The sequence below is a fragment of the Somniosus microcephalus genome, chromosome 6, assembly GCF_052327205.1.
Source record: "Somniosus microcephalus isolate GS21.2 chromosome 6, FLI_Smic_1.0, whole genome shotgun sequence".
Taxonomy (NCBI): domain Eukaryota; kingdom Metazoa; phylum Chordata; class Chondrichthyes; order Squaliformes; family Somniosidae; genus Somniosus; species Somniosus microcephalus.
In genome coordinates, this window is record NC_140992.1 from 223474994 (window position 1) to 223500506 (window position 25513).

Sequence of the window (25513 nt, forward strand, 5' to 3'; positions counted from 1 at the left end):
GGAGTTTGGGCCTCAAGCAAACATTGCTCACAACATACACGTCCTCATAAATTAACCAACTTGTCAGATGTTCCTGGGAAACCACCATTTAAGTGCCTCAAACTAAGCAAGTTATATATATCTTAACACAGCATTTTACAAGCTCTTGCATAATAACAGGTCGCTGACAAAGATCAAAGCACTTGATTGGTTGGTTCCTTGACACAACATGTTAGAAGTAGCATTTCAGTTTAGATGATTAGTGACTGGAGTCATTTTGCAATTCATCAGTTGAAACAGTGTTGTTTGTAGCCTCTTTAGGCCAGGATTGTTTGTGAAATGTTGCATATTTAATGATTACTTTAAAATTAAATATTGTGACCCGGAGATTCCGCTCCAGGAAATGTTTTTCTGTACAAGCCAATCACATAAAGATCCTGGGTAGAGTTTCCGCTCGGTTGTGCTGGTGCAATTCGCCTAAAGTCAGCCAAAGCAGTGCAAAAGATCGTGAAATTTCAAACGGAAATTACATTCAGTGCAAATTGAGGTTCTGTGATCTTTTATCTTGTTTAAAAAACACTGCTCTAAAAGCAAGCCCTGCCCACAAAACTGGCCACACCCCCAGGATGAATTAATCACCATTGGGAGTTTCCGCTAATTGCGTTAATTTCTGGGCCTTTGAGGAGGCTCCGTAAATTAAGTTGGTTCTTCTGGGTGCAGGAACACTAATAGGAACATTTTAAAGCTTTTGAATGTAAATTTTTTGAATTTACTAAGAAACTGACTACTTTACCCCAATATAACTGGGAAATGGTTCTATATATTTTTTTAAAGTCATTTTCGGTAATTGAAATTCGGGTTAGTCACTGGTGATGGATTGTCACTGTGATTAAAAAGGCTTACTTTTTGTGATAGCAGACTCGAAGGGCCGAATGGCCTACTCCTGCTCCTATCTTCTATGTTTCTATGATAAACCCATTTTCAGCTGTATTAATCAAACTGAACCTAGTTACCATTCTTAAATATATCAAGCAAAATTTTTTGAAGCAACATTTTTTTTAAATTACGCTTTAAAACACTAGCCTATTGCACTGGTTCATGGCAGATTTTACTTTGGTGATATGCAAATGAGTTTGAGTGGAAACTCGAGAAAAGAAACACTGCTCAAAACTAGCGCAATTTTGGGCACAATTTGCACCCGGATCGATGAATGCGCCCAAAGCGGAAACTCTACCCCTTTGTTTTTAATTTCTGAGTAAGCAAAATGTGATAATTACATAGATACTAAATAACATCCAGTATACCCAAATGATACTGCTGCACACAAAAAAGCTGCAAGACAGGTGGATATCATCAGGTACATGGGGATCGGGCGGGAAAGTGGAGTTGTGGTAGAAGATCTGTAGGGGGTAGCGGCTGGCGCGTGCGCCCAGCCAGTTATGCCCCTGACTGCCTGTGAGCGGTTCGAATCGCTCCCACGCCCCTGGGTTCTAGACACCGGACTTAGGTGCAGGCGGTGATACAGAAAAATCGAGTAGACAAGTGGTTTGGTGTAAGAAAACCAAGATTTTATTAAAACAGAAATAAAAACACAGTCTTATGAGAAGTTACTGGTAAACAATTACAGGCATAAACAAATAACTATACTTATACAGGGAATGGGGAACACACGGCACATCAAGGGAAAACAAACTACATTAACAATCCCCTTATCCTTATCCCACCCCCTATACCTAACTAGATTAAGCTATGAGGGGCCAGGAATTCATGCTCACCAATCCAAGGCCTGTTGCTTTAACAGCTGCGAGTTTTTTTAGGTTTGGTCTCCTGTCCTTTGGGGTACTCCGTCGCCATGTGGTCTCAGGGCGCGGTGCTGGAGCTGTTGCTGCGACACACCTTTCCTCTCCTCAGCTACCATCGTCATCTCGTCGCGATGGGTTCTCTTCTTCTCCCTCGGGCGGTTGTCGGCGGTGACGGGGCGGTTGGCGGTCTTCACTGCTGGTTTGATTTTACTACCCAAGCGTCAAAATGCCAGCATATTCATCTAAATTCTTCCCCAAGCGCCAGCTTATAATTAGGCGCTCGGTCTTTATCAATGCGTCTTTTGCTGCCCTTCTCTGCTCTTGTCGGGTCTTTGCCTTTTTCTTCATCTTGCCTTGTCTCGCCTCATTTCGTCTGCCCCTTTTCGTGGCCTGTGGGTCCTGTATGACTTTGGACCCGGGTCTCGTTCCCCTCTCCGCGATTGATATGGATGTCCTTGGTTGTTAAACAAAGCAGGGATCGAGAAGAGAACCCGCCACGAGGCCAGGGCGCGAGTACAGGCGGCAGCAGCCCAAGAGGTCAGAGTCGAGAGGGCAGAGCAAGCATCAAGAGAGCGATTGCTACTGATGGGCTTACAATTATACTCCTTCTGATGGCCCTTATCTGCGCGCCAAATCAGGTCAGTCCATTGTTTAACTTTTGGCGGGCTGTTTTAAATGATTATACCAATCTAAACTAACTGGCCTTAGATAGCTGTTTATCGCACCTGATGGCCTGATGTCCAAGTTGTATTGTCATTAATGCATTTTAATCGTCCTGTCCAGCCTTGGTGGCTTCCTTAAGCTGTTTCCGATTATTTATGTGGACAAACTAATGGCCTCATGCTTAGGCCTAACTGGGTTGATCTGTCCAATCTGACGAAATGCATATTCAATGTTTGCCTAGCTGTCTGGTTTTTCAAACACCAAGTCCTTTTCACAGAAATGCATTTTAAGTTTCGATTTCCCAAAACTGCCTGCTCTGTGCTGCAGAGTCCAAGCTTTTAAAATCTTACAGGCTTTTGGTCACGAGGTGCGGACGCCATCTTTTGGGTACCCTTTTTAAATTGTCCATGCAGGGTCCCTTTTATTAATAACCTTGGGGGAATGTGGGAATTTTGCGAATCTTACACTCCCCCCTGTGATACTAAAACTTGCTTGAAGTATCATCCTTACAAGATGAGCAAAATTTCTGACCCTCCATAGTCAACCTTCCCCTGTAATTACCTATCTAATATACCCACGACACATGCACTTCCCATTCCACGAAAATGTAGTGTACATAAGCATACATAGAATAACTACAGTCATTTACACACATCCAAGCATGGAGGGGGTCCAACACCCCTGCACCACTTGGTACACACACATCTTTATGAACAACACGTCGCGAAATCTTTATTAAAAACAACAAACACACAAAAAAAACAACCTTTAATCAAAAATACAAAAAAACTCAAACAGGTGTATCTCCCTCCACCTTCACATAATGTTCCTTCCAGATCCTCTGGTTTCGGAATTCTAGCATCTGACCTTTTCCCTTGCACTGAATGCAGACTAGATACAACACTATCCCTAACTGGCAAACCACGAGAATGTGGGAAGCCAGTCTGATCCACGAAGGGACCTCTATGTTATTAAAAATGTCCCACCAGGGTGGAATCACAATATCCAATATCTTAGTCCCTATCTCTACTGTTTTCTGCTCTAGAGTGTAAAAATGTTTCTGCAGAACTATAACGGCTTTGAGTATTTTGGTAAGGTGTTCAGGGAGAGAGGGAATTTCATAGCCGAAATGCGCTACGTACTTTTGCAAATTGGTAAAATTCTCCTTCACAGTGAGGTGAACAGTGGAGGGTTCAGGAATGGGGACAATTCGCTCCTGGGCCACTTGATCTTCTGCCTCGGGTTTAAAGCACAAACTGCTGTCACTAACTGGACACCAGCTATGCTGTCCATACTGGTAGTGGGGTGCACCTGTGGTGACACAATATGTCCCACCTCATATATATGTTACCTGCGGGGCAACATGGCCTTGTGCCAATGCCTCCATGGTACAATTTATAGATTTTGCGCCAGCAGCTCTGAACCCGCATTGCGGTTTTGAATAGGCAGTCAAGTGCTGGGGACACGGGATTATGTGTGCTCCCCGGCTCCGGCACCCTGAGAGGTCAGTACCTGTCATAGCGTGCTCCCACTTTATGACGTAAGGTGGGACCACTGTGAAATGAATGTGTGCACCCCCTTGAATGACTCCAATGTTCTCCACCCTCTATACCAGTGTGGGTCGGGCTGCCCTACCCATGACCGGCATCCTAACTACTACTCCCATGATCGTGTGGTTGGACCGTCCACAATCCACTGGGACTGGGTAGGCTTCAGAAGCTAGCCGGAGTTGGCACAGGCTTAATGCATTCTCAAACAGATGGAGGGCTGCGAGGTGCTTGTTGCTGATCCAGGAGGGGACTAAACCCTGTTTTAAATCCTCCAGATTACTGCGGCCTTCGCCCAGCAACCACGCCCCATACAGCACGCACACCTCGTTCTGTGCAGCCTGGTCAGAAGCATTTCTGTCCTCCCTTATGAGGGCATTTACCATCTTTGCGTGCTTCTCCAACTCCGCTATAATCTCCTTTAAATGGACCGTCATGGCCTGGTCCTCAAGCAACTCCAAGCCCATTACCTTGTTCTCATCCATTAATATCTTCCTTAACTGTGTTTTTAAACCATTTATCTGGGTCTGCAGCTCTATGTCATCTAAACTGTTGATGACAGAGGACCCAGTATTAAACGCAGTAAAAACATCTTTCTCTCCCTGCATTACCCAAAAACTCGCGGTGTGTGGTGTACAGTTCGGTTTTGTCAACATTGGCAAAATCAAACTCATAAAGCTTCTTGAACATGTCCTTTAATAGGGCCTGGTATAGCTGCTCTGTTTCTTTGGGACACCACTCTGGCAAATGTACCTCAGTGAGATTTAAAATCACGGAGGCTACCGCGTAGTGTACCCCCTGGTACAGCACCTGATCGGTAGGCACTAGTACCAACCCATTCCCTGGTCCCTTGGTGGTGGTGGGGCACCCTTCCCTGGGTAACCTCACCACCTGCGCCGTGGGCAGGGGCTTTCGGGGGCGGGTAACAAGCTCAGTGGCATTGACTGGGATCGGGGAGTATGGGACCGCGCACACCTTCCGGCTGGTATCCCACTTTTCCAACTGAAAACAAGGGCATATAAAGTAGGCAAATCTAGTGGGAGGGTAGAAGATTGGGAAGCATTTAAAAGCCAGCAAAGAGTAACTAAAAGATTAATTAAGAAAGGGAAGATAGATTATGAAAGTAAACTAGCAAAAAATATAAAAACAGATAGCAAGAGTTTCTACAGTTATATAAAAAGAAAAAGGGTGGCTAAAGTGAATGTTGGTCCCTTAGAGGACGAGACCGGGAAATTAGTGGTGGAGAACATGGAGATGGCAAAAACGCTGAACAAATATTTTGTATCAGTCTTTAAAGTAGAGGACATTAATAATATCCCAACACTGGACAAACAGGGGGCTATAGGGGGGGAGGAGATAAACACGATTAAAATCACTAAGGAGGTGGTACTCGGTAAGATAATAGGACTAAAGGCGGATAAATCCCCTGGACCTGATGGCTTACATCCTAGGGTCTTGAGAGAAGTAGCGGTAGGGATTGTGGCTGCATTAGTGGTAATTTTCCAAAACTCCCTGGATTCAGGAAAGGTCCCAACGGATTGGAAAACTGCTAATGTAACGCCCTTATTTAAAAAGGGAAGTAGACAAAAGGCTGGAAACAATAGACGAGTTAGCCTAACATCTGTGGTTGGTAAAATGTTGGAGTTTATTATTAAGGAAGCAGTAACAGGACATTTGGATAAGCATAATTTAATCGGACAGAGTCAGCACGGTTTTATGAAGGGGAAGTCATGTTTGACAAATTTGCTCAAATTCTTTGAGGACGTAACAAACAGGGTGGATAAAGGGGAACCAGTGGATGTGGTGTATTTGGACTTCCAAAAGGCATTTGACAAGGTGCCACACAAAAGATTACTGCACAAGATAAAAAATCATGGGATTGGGGGTAATATACTGGCATGGGTGGAAGATTGGCTATCTAACAGAAAACAGAGTTGGGATAAATGGTTCATTCTCGGGTTGGCAATTAGTGTTCCACAGGAGTCAGTGCTGGGACCCCAACTCTTTACAATCTATATTAATGATTTGGAGGAAGGGACCGAGTGCAACGTATCCAAGTTTGCCGACGATACAAAGATGGGAGGGAAAGCGGTGAGTGAGGAGGACATAAAAAACCTGCAAAAGGACATAGACAGGCTAAGTGAGTGGGCAGAAATTTGGCAGATGGAATATAATATTGGAAAGTGTGAGGTTATGCACTTTGGCAGAAAAAATCAAAGAGCAAGTTATTTTCTAAATGGAGAGAAACTGCAAAGTGCTACAGTACAAAGGGATCTGGGGGTCCTGGTGCATGAAACACAGAAGGTTAGTATGCAGGTACAGCAGGTGATCAGGAAGGCCAATGGAATCTTGGCTTTTATTGCAAGGGGGATGGAGTATAAAAGCAGGGAAGTCTTGCTTCAGTTATACAGGGTACTGGTGAGGCCACACCTGGAGTACTGCGTACAGTTTTGGTTTCCATATTTAAGAAAAGATGTACTTGCTCTTGAGGCAGTTCAGAGGAGGTTCACTCGGTTGATTCCGGAGATGAGGGGGTTGACTTATGAGGAAAGGTTGAGTAGGTTGGGCCTCTACTCATTGGAATTCAGAAGAATGAGAGGCGATCTTATCGAAACATATAAGATTGTGAGGGGGCTTGATCGGGTGGATGCGGTGAGGATGTTTCCACTGATGGGTGAGACTAGAACTAGGGGGCATAATCTTAGAATAAGGGGCTGCCCTTTCAAAACTGAGATGAGGAGAAACTTCTTTACTCAGAGGGTAGTAAATCTATGGAATTTGCTACCTCAGAGAGCTGTGGAAGCTGCGACATTAAATAGATTTAAAACGGAGATAGACAGTTGCCTAGCTGATAAGGGAATTAGGGGTTACGGGGAGCGGGCAGGGAAGTGGAGGTGAGTCTAGGTTCGGATCAGCCATGATCCTATTGAATGGCGGAGCAGGCCCGAGGGGCCGTATGGCCTACTCCTGCTCCTACCTCTTATGTTCTTATGTTCTTATGTTCATCCACTTACCGGTGTCTCGCCACTGTCGGTGGAAAACGATGGATATGCCTGAGGGGCAGACCTTCTCTGACCCCCACATACAGATGTAAATCCCTTGATCCAGCTCCCACCACTTGTCCCAACACACGCTTAATCCCCCATGAGTCCCTGTAATCGTTCGGTGGGTATTGTTCCCCAACCATTCCCACTCAACTGTGGGGTTTCTCATCTCTTTGCTCAGCTTTCTGAGCCACCACCACCTATCCAGAGGAATGTGTCCCTTGCACGTTAAACATACACGCTTCCCTACGGTGACACTGACCCTTGTGGTAACAACCTGTACCCTGGGACACAGGAGGGAGGCCTCCCCGTATGTGAACTCGGTCTGGCTGGAGTACTGAGATGAATTGGACCCCAGCCACCCTGGCCACCTTCCCTCGTGGACGTAGATGGCGGCCTCCTCTGCATCCCGTTCACCACTTCCATCGGTTGCTATCGGTGCTCTATCTCCGGAGACCCATAGATGTGGGAGTCCTGTGCGTCGCCCCTCTTTCCCAGGCTCAGTCCCATCAGGGCGAGTAGGATTACGATCCCCTTCATCCTGAAAGTCTTTCTGCAACAGATACGAAAACATGCAGCCAGGTCCCCAAGAGATTCTCTGGCTAGGGTGAAGCATAGTCGGGTCCCGCGACCTCGACTCAAATACACACACTCTTAGCAGATTACTACTTAATTAAAACTACCCATCACCTTACTTAACTTAAGCTAAAACACCCGAACTTAAGCTAAATACCTAACTTAAGATATAAACTTACATTACCTAAACTATGTACATCCGCCGCCCGTCTCCGGGCGGCCAGGCTAATTCCTGGTCGGACTGCGGCCCACCGCTTCCTCCGGCGTGGCCGCACCGTCCTGCACTGTTGGTCCCTTGCCGCCTGTGGCTGCGGGCTGAGGACCTCTGTCCTTTGACTTCCCCCTGACTCAGGAGGCTGTCCCTTTAAACTGGGGAGCTGGTGACAATGGCTTTCTTGGCTGGGGCGTCCGTGCGGACCTTCTAGGGACCTTGGCAGGTGGGGCTTTCTTGGCTGATGGGCCTTTAACCCGAACCGCTGCTCCCTCAGGCTTGACCTCTCCCGAACCTGGGCTAGGGGCAGGTAACTCTTCGTAGCCTGTTGCTGCAAGCTGAGAGTCTCCGCCCCCAGTTCCCATGGCTGGGTCCGGGGCGGGGTTTTTGACCTCAGGTCCCTCCTCCTCTACACCTGCGTTAGGGGTGGGGTTTTCGCCCTCGGGTCCCTCCTCATCTGGATCCCAGAAGAGTGGGGGAGTGTTCCAATCGATGGGCGGGATGGCCCCTCCCTTTAAGCAAGCCACAGCGCCTGCCTGTGCAGCCTGTGAACTCGCTCCTGCTGCAGGCTGATGATCTCTATCCTCAGACCCTACTCCAACTGGCTGTTTTCCCCTTTCAGGTTTAAACAGTTTGCACTGGTTGATATGAAACCATTTTGTACGCCGGGGCATCTTAATGGCATATACCATGGGGCTGGCCTTGTCTACAATGCTGTAGGGCCCCATGTACAATGGTTTCAAACTTCCTACTTGGGCATAGTTCCTCACCATGACCTGATCTCCTACCTCCCACTCGTGGTGCTTTCGGGGTTCGAGCAGCAATCGGTTACTCCGATGCTGCTTTCCCATGTTCCCAGCCGCTTGCTCGTGGGCCTGCTTAAGGTGCTCAAAAAGGTTTCGGGCGAACCTGTCCTGGTTTACCTCCCTGAGCTGACCCTTCGTGAGCACCGGGGCTAGTACATGGGTGAGGGTCCGCATAACCCTGCGAGTCATCAGCTCGTATGGGGAGTACCCTGTGCTTTTAGACTGGCTGGTCCGGATCCCCATCAGAACCAACGGTAGGACCTCGGCCCATTTACGGGGCGAGTCCACCGTTTCCTTCCTCAACCTTTCTTTTAGGGTCCTATTCATTCTTTCCACAATCCCTGATGACTGCGGGTTGTGGGCCACGTGCCATTTCCCCTCGATGCCCAGCAGCATAAGGGTATTCTGCATCACCTGTCCAGTGAAGTGACTCCCTTGGTCGGACTCCACATACTGTGGTAGTCCCCACCGCGAGAACACTTCCCAGACCAGGATCCTGGCAGTACCCAGAGCTGTGGCTGTTCTGCAGGGGAAGGCCTCTACCCATTTGGTGAACACGTCCACCAGGACTAGGCAGTACTTATAGCCTCCCTGGGCAGTGGGCAGGTGCCCGATGTAGTCGACCTGTATCGACTGCCATGGTCCCTCTACCCTCCTAATGTGTCCCATAGGTACCTTCCTTTTGTGGAGTTCAGGGTTATTCGCAGCGCACACAAGACAGCCTGCACAGAACTCGCGGACATCTTCCCTGAGTCCCGGCCACCATCCCGTCTGTTCCACCCGCTGCCAGGTGGTCTCAGGCCCAGGGTGTCCCGCTCCTGGACCCTCACGGGCCAGTTGAAGGAATTCCCTCCAGTGTTGCTGCGGCACAACCCACTGTTCCCCCCCGGAACAGCATGCCCTCTTTCACGGAGAGGGTTGCTGTGCCGTACGGACCCTCTACCCTTTTTCCCTCAGTCACTGCACTGAGGACTGCTTTGAGGACGGGGTCTTGGGCTTGGACCGTCTTAAGGTCCGGGGCTGACGCTACCCCTGCACTTCCTTGGGTCCCGTCCCTACCTCTGACTGCCGCCATGGGTCTGGACCCAAATGGGTCCCAGAAAGTGCCTGTGCGGGCACCCTCCTTGGCGAGCAAGTCAGCCTGCTGGTTGCCTTGGCCGCGGGGTTCTGTGGAGGAATGGGCCTTCACCTTGTGGATGAAAACTTCCCCTTCCTCCCCCATTGCTGCCAGGATCTTTTCCAGCAGGGGTTTTACTGTGAGGGGTCTCCCGTCGATGGAGGTGTATCCACAACGGGACCAGATGGCCAGGTACTCCGTACACGAATTGCACGTGAACATGCTGTCCGAGCAAATTGTGTAGGGGGTGGGGAAGATTTCGGGGTGTGTAACGACGTACACTACCACGGACAGTTCAGCCTGCTGGGCGCTCATGGTGCTGGGGAGCTTAATCGCCAGGGCAATGTTTGCCGCTGGGTCGTAAACTCCACACCCCGTGAGATGCTCGCCAGCAGATACCGTGCTGGAACCGTCTACATAGATCTCGCGGCCTGTGGGATGTATCCCGGCCCGTAAACCTATGTTCACTTCCCAAACCCCTTCAATGGAACACCGGTGGGCTGTTCCAGGATATACCAGGTTGGCTGCGAGCTTTGGCTCACAGAGACCCTTCACCTTCAGATCCATCTGTGAGAGGAGCAAGGTCCAGTGGGCAATGCGGGCACTGCTCACTGTTCCATCCTTGATCCTCCCATCCAGAAGCATCTGGATGGGTGAGGAGGGTGATGGGAGAGGTGCCTGTGAAGATCAGCGATCTTTTCACAGCCCAATGTGTGGCCAAGAGGTGCCACTCACAGTTGGAGTAGCTCCTCTCCACCTCCGTGAGTATCCTGGAGGAGTAGACCACCGGCCTCAGCCTGCCGTGCCGCTCTTGGAGCAGCACAGCACTCAGGCTGTCCCCGCTGGCTGCTACCTCCAGGGAAAACTCTTTTCCCCCATCTATAGCCCCTAAAGCTGGTGCGGTCTGCAAGTCTTTCTTGAGCCTGACAAATGCTGCCTGGCAACCCTCCTCCCAAAGCCACTCCACTCCCTTGTGTAGGAGTCGGAGCAGAGGGGCCGCTGTGGCTGCATAGTCCTCAATAAAGTCTCTACAGTACCCGGTTAGCCCTAGAAACGACCTCACACCCATCACTGTGTTGGGGACCAGTAACTCTTGTACCGCTTCTCTCCTGGCCTTATCTATGGCCCTTTCTCCAGCACGCACGGTCAGGCCTAGGAATTTCACCTCCTGCTGGCCGATCTTCACTTTCTTGGGGTTTACCTTAAAACCCTTTTGCCCAAGCAGCTCCAGCAGTTCGGCCAATAGTGGGCCATGCTCCTCTCTCGAATCGGTGAAGAGAAGCAGGTCATCCACATATTGTACCAACTGTCTGGGCTGGCTGAACTCCTTTAAACTGTTTGCCATGCACTGATGGAAAATGCTGGGGCTGTTGTGGAAGCCCTGGGGCAAGCAGTTCCACGTGTACTGTTGCCCTTTAAACATAAAGGCAAACTTGTACTGATCCTCCCTCCTTAAAGGGATGGAACAAAACCCGTTGGAAATATCCAGCACCGTGAAAGTGGTCGCGGATGCTGGAATACTTCCTATCAGGTCGGCAACTGCTGCTACCGTGGGTACACAGGCTGGGATGTTACTATTGAGCACCCGATAGTCCACCGTGGCTCTCCAGGAATTGTCCGGCTTTCTAACCGGCCACAATGGAAAATTCACGTGGGTAGCTATCGGTCTCAGAATTCCCTGCTGTACTAACGAGGACATGGCTGCTTCCATGTCTGGCTCTGCTTCCCTGGGGAAGTTATACTGTTTCTGTGGTCGGGCCATGGGGTCCCCGTCTACGCTGACCTCAAACCCATTGACCCTCCCGCAGTCGTGTTTGTGTGTGGCAAATGTGGCCAGGTGGGCCTGCACAAATGCCTGGAACTCCCGTGGGGTGTTACTGACCATAAGCTCGAGGTTATAACCCTCTTTGGGCTTCATGGTGCATAGGGTCCCCTTCCCTTCCTTTGCTGGGATCACTACTACCTCACCATTCTTTCCTTTACCTGCCCCCCATAGGCAATGATTTCTCAAATCTACTAGGATCCCGTGACCTACAATAAAGTCGGCTCCCAGGACCCCTCTTCCACCCTCCACTTCCCATTTCATCAGGACACAGGTCCACTTGGAGAGGAGCGGTCCTAACCGAATGGCGAGCAGGATGGAAAATGAGCCAGCCTGTTCCCTGCCTGTGAATCCCGACAGACTGTATGGGACCCCGTTAGATAGAGGCGAGGTGGTGGGGTTAGCTGAGTAGACCATGGTGCATGATGCCCCCGTGTCTAACAGATAGGTCCCTGTTAAATCCGTGTATCTTTAGGTAGTGTGTCCTTCAATCAATAGACAGAGACTGCAGAGGAACAATCAACAGGTGTTTACTGGATGAGGGTTACTCTAAAACTAACAGTACAGATCCCTACTCAGGGTTATATACAGGTGTGGTCACTGCCGGTACTACAGTATACAGGAGCTGTAAAAAGTAGTTCTCCCCTTAAAGGTACATACACTACAATTCCTCCCCTTTTAGATTAACAGTACCATAACATTCATTTAACAATTGACACTTTTAACATGCAACATTAACTGAAAATAGTCCATTTATAAATTCAGTCTTTGGGGCAGCTTCCTGATCCTTTCTGGATAGCGCCTTTCCTGAGCGTCTTGCTCTTGGTGCGGAGGCGATTCTGGCTCCCTGTCGTCTGTTGGTTCATCAGCTTCCGATGCTACTGTTTCTGGGGTAGATGCTACCTGTATGTCGGGTTCATTACCAGGTACGCGAGACATGGGGTTGGCTCGTTCCTGTGACTCTAGGATCTGGTCGACATGGCGTCTCACAATGTTCTCCCCAACATCCACTGTGTACATTAGTGGCCCCTGCCGTGTGCATATCGTTCCTGGTTGCCATTTCTCTGTTCGGTAGTCGCGGGCCAAGACTGGTTGCCCTACATTGAAGCTCCTTGTCGGCTTCTCATTGATGTGCTGGAATTGCTTATTCTCAACATCTCTTCGTACATTTGGTCTGAGCAAATTCAGACGAGATCTCAACCTTCGGTTAAAGAACATCATGGCCGGGGTCTGGTTGGTGACTGCATGTGTCGCATTTCTGTAGGCTAACAGGAAATTGTCCACCTTATGCTGCAGTGGAATGTCGTCATCGCACATGGCCCTTACTGCCTTTTTAAAGGTTTGTACGAACCTCTCAGCCAATCCATTTGTGGCTGGATGATACGGGGCGGGTGTGTAATGCCTTACCCCATTCCTTTTCATAAATTTGCGAAACTCTTCGGACACAAACTGCGGTCAGTTATCAGAGCAAATCTGCTCTGGCAAGCCGTTCCTGGCAAATATGGTCCGTAGGACTGCAATCGTTTTCTCCGTGGTGGTGGAGGACATTTTGATCACCTCAGGCTATTTCGAGTGCGCATCCACGGCTATTAAAAACATTGAGTCCATGAATGGACCAGCAAAATCAATATGCACCCGTTGCCATGGAGAGGAGGGCCACTCCCATGGGTGTAGAAGGGCATGTGGTGGTGCATTTTGGACCTTCTGGCATCCTGAGTAGCTCTTTGTCAGGTCCTCAATTTGCTGATCGATCCCCGGCCACCACACATAAGCCCTAGCAAGGCTTTTCATTTTCACCCCTCCCAGATGGCCTTCATGAAGCTCATTGAGCACTCTCTCCCTTAACTTGGGTGGAATTACCACTCGGGATCCACACATCAAGGTCCCCTGGCATACTGACAGCTGTTCTCTTCTGGATGAGAATGCTGGCAACAGTGAGTCGCCATGTGTTGGCCATCCCTTCACCGTCAAGTCATATACCGGAGACAGTGTCGGGTCATTTCGGGTCTCCTTCTCTATATCCGCGTTAGTTACTGGCAAGCGTTCAATTATAGTCGAATGAAATATTTCGACGGGGTCCACTGCTGATGCTTCCTCCGCAGTAAGCAGTGGCAGGCGTGATAGCCCATCAGCGTTTCCATGCTGTTTCATGCCCTTATACTCTATTTCATATTGGTTCGCCCCTAGAAAAAGGAACCATCTTTGTAGCCGTTGCGCAGTCATCACCGGAACGCCCTTTTTTGGATTAAAGATGGAGACAAGTGGTTGGTGGTCAGTCAGCAAGGTGAATCTGCCCGTGCAGATAGTGGTTGAACTTTTTCACTCCCCACACTAGGCTGAGGGCCTCCCTGTTAATCTGGGCGTAGTTACGCTCGGCTGAGGTTAGTGACCGAGACGCAAAGGCTACTGGCCTCTCCGAGCCGTCCGGGAATTTGTGCGACAGCACCGCTCCAATACCATAGGGTGATGCATCACACGCCAACCGAATTGGTAGTGCTGGGTTGAAATGAGCCAACACTTCTTTTGATGTGATCAATTCTTTGCACTTCTGGAAAGCTCGTTTACATTCGTCATTCCACTTCCATGGTACCCCCGTTTGCAGTAGGGTGTTCAGTGGGTGTAGTACTGTAGACAAATTCGGCAAGAACTTATGGTAGTAGTTCACCAGCCCGAGGAACGACCTCAGTTGTGACACATTTTCCGGTGCTGGAGCCTTGACTACTGCCTCAATCTTTTCAGGGGACTTATGTAACTCCTCTTCATCAATAACGTGGCCACAATATGAGATCTGCTTCTGGAAAAACTCGCATTTGTGGCGATTAGCTCGGAGCCCATATTCCTTCAATCTAGTGAGCACCTGCTCCAGTTTGGCGAGGTGATCACTGTCATTTTCGCCCGTGACCAGGATGTCGTCCAAATAACACTGGGTCCCTGGAATCCCTTGCAGGACTTGATCCATTGCCCTTTGCCAAATAGCCGGAGCTGATGCTACCCCGAACACCAGCCGGTTGTATTGGTAGAGACCTTTGTGAGTGTTGATCGTGAGGTACTGTTTCGAGGCTTCTTCTACCTCCATTTGCAGGTACGCCTGGGCCAGATCAATCTTAGTGAAGCGTTTTCCTCCAGATAGCGAGGCGAAAATATCTTCAATCCGCAGAAGCGGATATTGTACCGTGTGAAGGACTGGGTTCACTGTCACCTCAAAGTCCCCACAGATGCGAACCTTCTTTGGTTCCCCAGGCGTATTACTCAACGACCTCTTCATTACAGGAATGATGGGTGTAGCCCACTCGCTCCAGTCCACTTTGGACAGTACTCCTGAACGTTTCAAACCTTCCAGCTCTGCTTCGACGGCTGGGCGGATCGCATAAGGTATCGGTGTGGCCTTAAAAAAACTTGGGGCTTGCATTCTCCTCTATTTTGATCGTTGCTGTTATGCCTTTTAGTGTTCCGAGTCCCTCCTGGAACACTTCTTGTGCGTCAGTTAGCATTTTTGACAGTCGTCCAGGTGTGACGTCGTCATCCTTTTTGGCATCTACAGTCAGTGCTTGTATGGAATGCCAATCTAGCTGTATCTTCCGGATCCATTCACGTCCTAGTAGTGGTGGTCCTCCATCTGGCAATACATATAGGTCCATTTTTGGTGTTTCCTTGCCGTTATATATAACGTTCACCCTTATTTTTCCTTTGGGGTAGACTTTTTGCCCCGTGTACGTCTTCAAGACAATCTCTGTATCTCTCAAGGGTATATGTGTGAATAGCCGCTTGTAGTCCCTTCGGTTTATGACTGTTAGGGCTGATCCTGCGTCCAATTCCATTTTCACTTGGACTCCGTCTATCTTGAGTGTGACCCAGATAGTTCGGTGATCCTCCATTTTGATTACATTATGTAGTTTCAGACAACCCAGCTCCTTGCTTCCGGAGTCTGTATCACTTTTCTGTTCGTCTGAACTACTCTCCGTCACCTTATGTACCTTTTTATACTTCTCCTGTGGAGATTTCTTGCTGCTGGTTTTCTTTCCCGACCTGCAGACTCTTGCTATGTGTCCTACTTTTCCACACTGTCTGCACACTTGGTCCTTGAACCAACAATCCTTATGGTCGTGTGTTGTTCTGCCGCAGCGATAACACTTCACTGCTCCATATGACATTTCATTTGTGCCATATTCTTGCGGTCTCCGTTGTATCTCTGCAGCGCCCCGTGCGGCTGCTTCGTGTGATACTGCCATGCAGAAAGCCTTGTCCAGCGTAAGATCCTTTTCTGATAGAAGCCATTTCTGGGTTCCTTCACTTTGAAGCCCACACACAAACTTGTCCCTTAAAGTATCTGCTAGTCCCATTCCAAACTGGCAGTGTTCCGATAGCTTGCGCAGTTCCGTTAAATACTCAGCATTACTTTCGTCTTTATGCTGGTTCCTTTTGTGAAACTTAAATCTTTCTGCTATCAGCAGTGGTGTGGGGTTTAAGTGGTCCTGTAGGATTGCCACTATGCTTTCAAAATCCTTTTTCACTGGCTTCTCTGGGGTTACTAGGTTTCACAGTAAGCCATACGTTTTTGCACCCATGGAATTCAACAATACCAGTGCTTTCCTGGCATCTGGCACTTCATTCGCCTTGCAGTACACTTCTATGCGTTCTACATATGTCGCCCAATCTTCGACTTCATTGTCGAACGCTGTGACACTGCCACTCTTCGGCATCCCTGGGTGTGGTTAGACTGGCTAAAAATGGCGTCTCCCACGTTCTCCCTTCTTCTCCGCTGGCTCAAAATGGCGTCTCCCACGCTTTCCTTTCTTCCCGCGCTCTCCCGCGGACGCTGCTCAGCCCTTGAACATCGGCTGGGGCCGTGGTCTGCCTCCTCGAACCCCCATTCGCACGCTAGCTTGTAAGCTGCCTTTACCTCCTGCACTTTCTCCTCCTGTTCCCTAACTTGCCTTGCCAAGCGGGCGTTCTTTTCCTGCAACCTGAACTCATTTCCCTCGGCTTCAGTGACTTGGCACTGTAGGTATTCCAACTGGGCCTTGTGTTCTCCCATTAAATACACTCTCTCCTGATTCAGGGCCTGCAAAGCTACCAATAACCTCTCCCCTGTTGCAGCCTTTTCCTAGATCTCCAGGGCTGACTCCTTTAACTCGGCTGCCTGTGCTGCAACGAGCCTGTCCAAAAGCTGGACCTGCTTTTTAAAGCACATCAGCCAAACTGCCTTCTCTAAGGACTTCTTGTGTTCCTTTCCCTCTGTCCACTTAGCTGCTGCATCTACCGGATGCCCAGCCCTTGACAGAGTGGTGATCCACTTCTTTGTGATATTCACCTTGCTAAACACATAATCATAAATCCTTTCCTCCATCATGGTTTGCTCATCCGAACCATTGTCTACTGTATCGCAACCCTGCTGCCGGTGTCCTGCCATGGTCACCATTTTTTGTAGGGGGTGGCGGGTGGCATGTGCGCCCAGTCAGTTATGCCCCTGACTGCCTGTGAGTGGTTCGAATCGCTCCCACGCCCCTGGGTTCTAGACACCGGACTTAGGTGCAGGCGGCGATACAGAAAAATCGAATAGACAAGTGGTTTGGTGTAAGAAAACCAAGATTTTATTAAAACAGAAATAAAAACACAGTCTTATGAGAAGTTACTGGCAAACAATTACAGGCATAAACAAATAACTATACTTATACAGGGAATGGGGAACACACGGCACATCGAGGGAAAACAAACTACATTAACAATCCCCTTATCCTTATCCCACCCCCTATACCTAACTAGATTAAGCTATGAGGGGCCAGGAATTCATGCTCACCAATCCAAGGCCTGTTGCTTTAACAGCTGCGAGTTTTTTTAGGTTTGGTCTCCTGTCCTTTGGGGTACTCCGTCGCCACGTGGTCTCAGGGCGCGGTGCTGGAGCTGTTGCTGCGACACACCTTTCCTCTCCTCAGCTACCGACGTTGCCTCGTCACGATGGGTTCTCTTCTTCTTCTCCCTCGGGTGGTCGTCGGCGGTGACGGGGCGGTTGACGGTCTTCACTGCTGGTTTGATTTTACTACCCAAGCGTCAAAACGCCAGCATATTCATCTAAATTCTTCCCCAAGCACCAGCTTATAACTAGGTGCTCGGTCTTTATCAATGCGTCTTTTGCTGCCCTTCTCTGCTCTTGTCGGGTCTTTGCCTTTTTCTTCGTCTTGCCTTGCCTCGCCTCATTTCGTCTGCCCCTTTTCGTGGCCTGTGGGTCCTGTATGACTTTGGACTCGGGTCTCGTTCCCCTCTCCGCAATTGGTATGGATGTCCTTGGTTGTTAAACAAAGCGGGGAGTGAGAAGAGAACCCACCACGAGGCCAGGGCGTGAGTACGGGCGGCAGCAGCCCAAGAGGTCAGAGTCGAGAGAGCAGAGCAAGCGTCAAGAGAGCGATTGCTACTGATGGGCTTACAATTATACTCCTTCTGATGGCCCTTATCTGCGCGCCAAATCAGGTCAGTCCATTGTTTAACTTTTGGCGGGCTGTTTTAAATGATTATACCAATCTAAACTAACTAGTCTTAGATGGCCATTTATCGCACCTGATGGCCTGATGTCCGAGTTGTATTGTCATTAATGCATTTTAATCGGCCTGTCCAGCCTTGGTGGCTTCCTTAAGCTGTTTCCAATTATTTATGCGGACAAACTAATGGCCTCGTGCTTAGGCCTAACTGAGTTGATTTGTTCCAATCTGACGAAATGCATATTCAGTGTTTGCCTAGCTGTCTGGTTTTTCAAACACAAAGTCCTTTTCACAGAAATGCATTTTAAGTTTCGATTTCCCAAAACTGCCTGCTCTGTGCTGCAGAGTCCAAGCTTTTAAAATCTTACAGGCTTTTGGTCACGAGGTACGGACGCCATCTTTTGGGTACCCGTTTTAAATTGTCCATGCAGGGTCCCTTTTATTAATAACCTTGGGGGAATGTGGGAATTTTGCAAATCTTACAGATCAGCCATGATCTTATTAAATGGTGGAGCAGGTTCGAGGGGCTGTACGACCTACACCTGCTCCTATTTCTTATGTTCTTATGTTCTTACACCAGGATACACAGTTCAAAGAAAGAAGTTGCATTTATATAGTGCCTTTCATGACCTCAGGATATCCCAAAGCACTTTAAAGCCAATGAACTACTTTTGAAGTGTAAACACTGTAGTAATGTTGGGAAATGCGACAGCCAATTTGCGCACAGCAAGGTTCCATAAACAGAAATGATGTAATGAGCAGTTAGCCTGTCATAGTGAGGGTGGCTGAGGGATAAATATTGGCCAAGGCACGAGGAAAACTCCCCTGCTCTTCTTTGAATAGTGCCATGGGATCTTTTGCATTTATCTGAGCAGGAAGACAGTTTAACAACCCATCCAAAAGATGGCAGGCCTTTATACTTTCAGTTTCTTCCCATTTGTTGGTAGCATCCAATTATTTCTTCAACTGCTAGTTAGCTGTGAAATAATTGATTTTATTGGTCTCAAAACAGATGGTTGCCTAGCATGATTTGTCGGGATTTCCCTTGTTCTCAGTCCGAAGAAAGCAATTATATATTGGTTGAATGCCCTTTGTCGCTATGCCAGCTGTTTTGGCTATGAATACACAACATGTAGAACGACCCTGAAATTTAAACTGTTTCCAGTAGCAGCTATATCCAAAAGCAGGCACAAATGCAGTGCTGGCTCCTCAGGAAAGCTGGTGTGATAATGTCACTATTCAGCAATTATATCATCACATTCTATTGTTTATTGCCACCTATGTTCTTAATTGCAATCAAGGAAATAAGAAATATGGGGTTTTATGGACAGCAATAGAAATCTGTAATAGGTATTAGCTAAATTTTAGAGATGTTTTATTAAATTTGCACAAACTCTGTTTGGAATGTATTATGTCTATATTCCTGTCAACAAGAACCCTATAAAATACATGACATATAAACAATTAAATTAAAAAATGGAGCAACAGCAATACTTTGGACTTTGATTAAGCATCAACATGTTTATTGACCACTTTTTATGCTCACTCGGTCTGGTTTTACAGTTATTTGAATTTTTATTGGTATACTTTGAAAACTGGTGTAAATGGCACTCAGACTAACTGGAGCAGTGGGACAGTGGGGAGATGTGCTAGAGTTTAATTTCATTTTGATTTGTGTAGACAGGCTATAGAGCTGCTTTGAATAATGTGCCAACCATTTAATTAAAATTATTACTACACTTGGGGGTGCTCACCCTTTCCGTTGTGAGGACAGATATTAGAAAAGTCCAACCTGTAATTGAACTGAGAATCCAAATACAAGTCATACTTTTATTTTAATGATGGGAATTGGCCAAATCGGAAGCAAAGCCGCAGCTCTTTTTTGAATTGGTCTAGGTTATAGGCTAAAAACCATGAGTAAACCTAAGCAGTTGTAGCCAATAATATACAAGTGATTCTTAATTAATTAACTTCTCATTATCATTGTCCCCGCCCCCCCCCCCCCACACCCACCTCTCCTCCAGGGAATTGCTTAATCAAAATGCCAAATTTTCATTCTTTGCTCCTTTCTTACCAAGTGTTTGACAATGACATTTAAAACTTTTTGTTGTCTTACAAGCAAAATGCATTCACTTAATGGCTCTGGGAACTTGTCAACCATGGATGCTCTCATGTGTTTTCATAAAACCATTTCACCACTGCACTGAAACCATGAAATGAAACACCACGTAAATCAAAGTACTGATAGTCCTAACTGGTGCCAAAGCACAAATATTTTATTTCAATACAGTAAATATTTAGTAACAACTTGATTGCAATCTTTTACTTCTTTGCCAATAGAAAGGCTGCCAATAAATCAAATCTTTCCTCACTGTCTTCTCCACCAAACCTAAACTTGAAATAGTGTCTCATCAAAACAAAATAATCTACTTTAATGTGCAAGAAAAAAGAGCTTTGCTGATATTAGATTTCCTTAAAAGGTAATGAACAGCGATATTAATATCAAACATTTATTAATAGTGACAAGAGATTATCACAGAAATTATTGTGGAATGAATGCATACCACATGGTATCACTCACAGCTCGAGAATAAAATAAATAATACACTATATCATGGGACATTTGTTACAAACACTGGAACCCAAAGCCGCAGAAACCTGATCAGTTTCAGCACCGAAGCCTCTTTTTTAACACTATTCAGGCAGCATCAATAAAGATAAGGTTACACTTGTTTCAGCAATACAGTATAAAGATTAGCATTTCCAGTACTTTTTAGAATCATGAAACAATCCATATATGTAGGTTTGGAGAAGAGAAAGGAAGCCATCAATCTCTCCTTGTATATCTGTTTTCACTGAAAGTATTTGTATCCCTATTCATTTATTGCTTGAAGCAAAACTTTCCATGATGAAGAATCTCCATTGAACTAATGGGAACACTGTGCACCAGGAAAGTGCATTTCTTTCATGCCTCAGGCTTCAAATAAATAGGCCTCTGAAATGTTTCAGAATACAGATTGTTCCACTTAACTCTTGTATTTTTTATTATTCCAACCTACAATTTATAGAATTTAGTGCAAAGATGTTGCAGGTGGCGCTAACGGGGCGCAAATCCCCTAGCACCTGAGTGCGGCACCGCTAACACCTCCCGCGAAATTCAGCGGGAGGTTAGTGGCAGCGGTAGCCGGTAGCGCCCCGCGGCACTGCGCCGCCAGCGATGACGTCATCGCCATGCGCAGCGCTCCGGCCGCAAACTTCCCTTGCGCCCCCTGACCTATCGCCAGCCGATATGTCTGACAGGGTCAGGGGGCGTTTTTGCAGCAGCGGCGGCACTACTTAAAGGGCAGGTGTCGGGCGGCTATTTTTATTTTGGCCGACTGCCAGCACCTGCCCCCTTTCACGTTTGTATGCAGGGTGACGGCCGCAATCACTCAGCCCGGCACTCCTCTTGAGTGCCGGGCTGTTTTCACGGCTCACCCTCCCTGGTGGTCAGGCAAGGCCCCGATATGCGCAGCACTAGGCCCCTCCACTTTAATCAGGGGAGGAGGCCTGCAATGACGCGGCGCTACATGCCGCGAAATTCAGTAGTAGCGCCCCAAGCAGGAGATGTAGCATTTTCCAGTAGCACCCCACCTCATGCTTGGGGCGCTACTACTGAATTTACGGCGGAGGGGTGCTAACTTTTTAAGGGCGTTAAAATTAGCGCCCCGACGACGTTAGCGCCCCAAAAGGTGCGCCACCCAATTTTTCCCTCGTTGTGTTTCTGAAGAGCCTGACCACCTTTATTACAATCTCCTATATCTTACTTTAATGCATTGATCATTACAGAGGCTCATTAGATGAGGCCTAAAGTTTCTTGCAGATTCATATTCACCTGTCAGCAGAAGCAGCACATCAAAGGAATGAGCTTAAAACAAAAAGAGCGACAGTTGTATAAATGACTTGTAAGTACCGTATTACAAATCATTTTATGCGGCCTCCCACAGATTTAGAATGTAAATGAGACAAAGCCATGTGATTTAAAATAATAATACATTTTCTTTGATAACAGATTGCTTCGAAGTCTTCAGAACAAGCCTCTGCTAACAATGTTTCAATGATACGAGAAATACTGCAGCATAGACAGCCCTACCTCAAATTTACACAGGCCGGAAATTTCCAGGGGGCCAGCGGGCGGGTTCGGTGGCAGGTCGGGTTGGAAAGTGGGTCTTTTCCACAGCAGGTCAGGACCCCACAGTGAACCCACCGCCACGCACCTTTCCTAATGTCGGGTCTGTCAGCGCTGAGCAGACCCAACACGTAGGGTGGGGGACACAATTAAGCTCATTATGACCTAGTTTATACATCACCAAAAATACATTTCAACTTACCTTTTGACTTTACGAGGTCACCCATGGGGTCCTCGCTGCTCGGGGATCCCGTCTGTTAAGCTGAGGTGGGAGATGAATGGCCAATGAATCAGCTGATTACTTGACAGCTTGAAATGTGCTATAAAAGTTCCCACCTCACAGCTCTTCACTTTCCAAGCTCAGAAGCTGTTGCTTACTGCATTTGGAAAACAGATTGATCTTTATGCAGGTTGCAAGTGTTTGGAGAAAACACTCTATCCCGTGTCACCTCATTGGAACAACCTCTCTCACCATTGACAGATCGCTTCTGTCATCTCAGGTTCACCTGCCATTTATTCCATCAACATGGGTACCCTTTATACTCTCTCACCTTGGACCTCAGAATCTGACCATGATCAGCCCCAACACCAGCAGCCCCAGGCACACCAGAAGCACCAACAACAACACCAACCTTCTTCGCAATCAACTGATGCTGCACAGGACAGAGGGCATCAGCACCCAACCACATTGCTGCCCAGGACACCAGGGATGGCCTCACCATGGCCAGGTTTACTTCACTTGATGCTGTACACCCTGGCTGCCACATGAGGCACCAGGTTGGCACCACCCCACACCAACACCAGAAAGCATCCCTACCATGCCCAAGCCATTCCTTTCACACTCGTCAGCATTGCAGGGGGTACCGTTATGTCTCACCATTCACTGCAACTCGCTAAGCCACTTCCAAAAGTGCACACAAATCTGTCCAAGAACACAAAATGTTGAAAATAAAGGTTTCAATGTTTGACAGCACATTAACAGAAATGTTATATGAACATTGGCTAAAACGCTCAAGTGCCTACCCTTGTGTGTTAGTTGGTATGTTTGCACTAGGATAAGGGTGAGTGTGAGGGGTGGCTAGTGAGATGGGGATGTTGATAGAGAAGGATGGATGGAGGTCCAAGGTAAGTTGGTATGAGAAAAGATGTGCAGGAGTAGGGTAGGGAAGGCAGGGTGATGGGGATGTGATGAGAGGCACAGTAGGATGAGGTTGAGTGTGGTTTTGTACTAATGTTTCATGATCTACTGAGATCATTGAAGCATTTGCGGCACTGCACCCAGGTCCACCTGACCACATCCCTGCTTGTGCCCTCCTCTGCAATGTGCAACCAGGCTGTGTTGATCTCCTGGGGAGGTCTGTTCCAACCATTAGAAGGGAGGAGGATCTTCCTGCGTGCTGTGACTCCCTCCATAAGTATATGCTGTAGAACACTGACAGCACCATTGTCAAAATCAATTTGGACATGGTCCCTTTAAGGAAACCGGCTGATGACACGTCATCAAATGACATCACCAGACCCGCTTCCTCTAACTGGCCCGGGAAAAATGCTGGGCGGGCTTAACAAGCCCCATCAAGGGAAATTCATTTCAGACAGTGAGCTGGAGCCAGCAGTGAGGTTGGAACCGCAACCGACATTGCCCACCACGGACCCGCCGAGGTGAACAAAATCCCGGCCTTAATGTCCAGCCGCATGTGGCCTTTAATAATTACATTTGTTTTTATCTCTGCTTTGTATATTGTTAGGAATCTGAACAGCAGCAAAACCAGTGGCTGCAGTCAGATTCACTGGCCCCAAAAATCTACAGGGGCCATTTAAGTCAGCAAGAGCTCCCGCTCAAGCTGCCACAAGAGGAGAGCCACAGGAGCAGCCAACCCACTCTCGTGATACTGGCCCTCGGGTTGGACTTGTGAGAACCAGCAGGAGAAAGAAGAGCACGTTTAGACTCCCAGGAGATTCATGGTATGAGGAAAGAATAGGTTGGATTATGTTCACTTTTGAATCCCTTGTATTAAAGGAGAATGTGCAGTTATGTCATGCTCTGTTATTCATGGAGATTACGGTTATACAGGAAAGGGTGCACTTATTTCACGCTGACTTATTCAATCAGATGAATAAGATTTGCATGGTCATGTAGAGCCAAAGGAATGTGATGATGTGATGTTCTTGGTGGGTACTGAGTTGAAGGATTTGTCATTTATTTGAAGATGGAGGAGGGGTGAAAGGACTAAAAGCAATGGTTACAAAGCGCCACTGTGTTAAATAGATAAGACTTCAGTGATAAATTTACTTCTGGTGCTCCTTGCAGTAATCACCGATGCTCCACTCCATGCTGTTTTGCCTCCAAAGCAGCTCGGGCCACTTCCTCAGGAATTTCCATTTCCAGGCCTTTATTGGATGACAAGTTGTGCAGGGCTTTGCAAGCTACAACAAGGTGGGACAGTCAATCTGAAGCATATTGTGGAGTCCGTCCCGATCTATCGAGGATGTTTTACTACCTCGATGGTCATCTCAATGGCTACTCTGGGGGAGAGATGTGTACACAGTTGTAACGCTCCTCAGCTGTTGTTCTTGCAACTCTTACAGAGGTCATTATCCATGGCAGCAAGGTGTACACTTTTTCACCCGTAAGACTTCCATTCACTTCACTACCTTCCTGGAAGAGATCAGAGAGGGCAGAATTCCTGAGGATGAACGCATCATGGCAACTTTTAGTAAATCTGGCATTCTCATGAAAGATTCTCTGCATCTGGTTACACACAATCTGAATATTCAGCGAGTGGTACCCCTTTCTAACAATAAAGTTGATGGGTTAAAGGTAAGAGATCTCAGTGTTACATGTGTGCCATCTATTGCGCCTTGTACTTAAGGGAACCCAGCAGCACAGTAACATTGGATGGCCATATCACACTGCAGCCTTGATATCATGTCAAACTGGATGAATTCTCCAGCTGTCCTAAACAAATCAGAATATTTCCTTAATGGTGAGAGATTAGTAACTGTGGAGGAGCAAAAGGATTTAATGTACACAAATTAATAAAAGCTAGAACACTAGTACAAAAAGTAATCAAAAAGACTAATGAAATGCTTCAGTTTCAGAGCCTTGGTCAAACCCCATCTGGAGTACTCCATCCAGTTTTGGGCACTGAACCTTGTACTTCTTGCAATCTAGTATACTGTATTCGCTGCTCACGATGTGGTGTCCTCTACATTGGGTAGACCAAACGCAGATTGGGTGATCGCTTTACAGAACACTTCTGTTCGGTGCGTAAGGGTGACCCCGAGCTTCCAGTCGCCTGTCATTT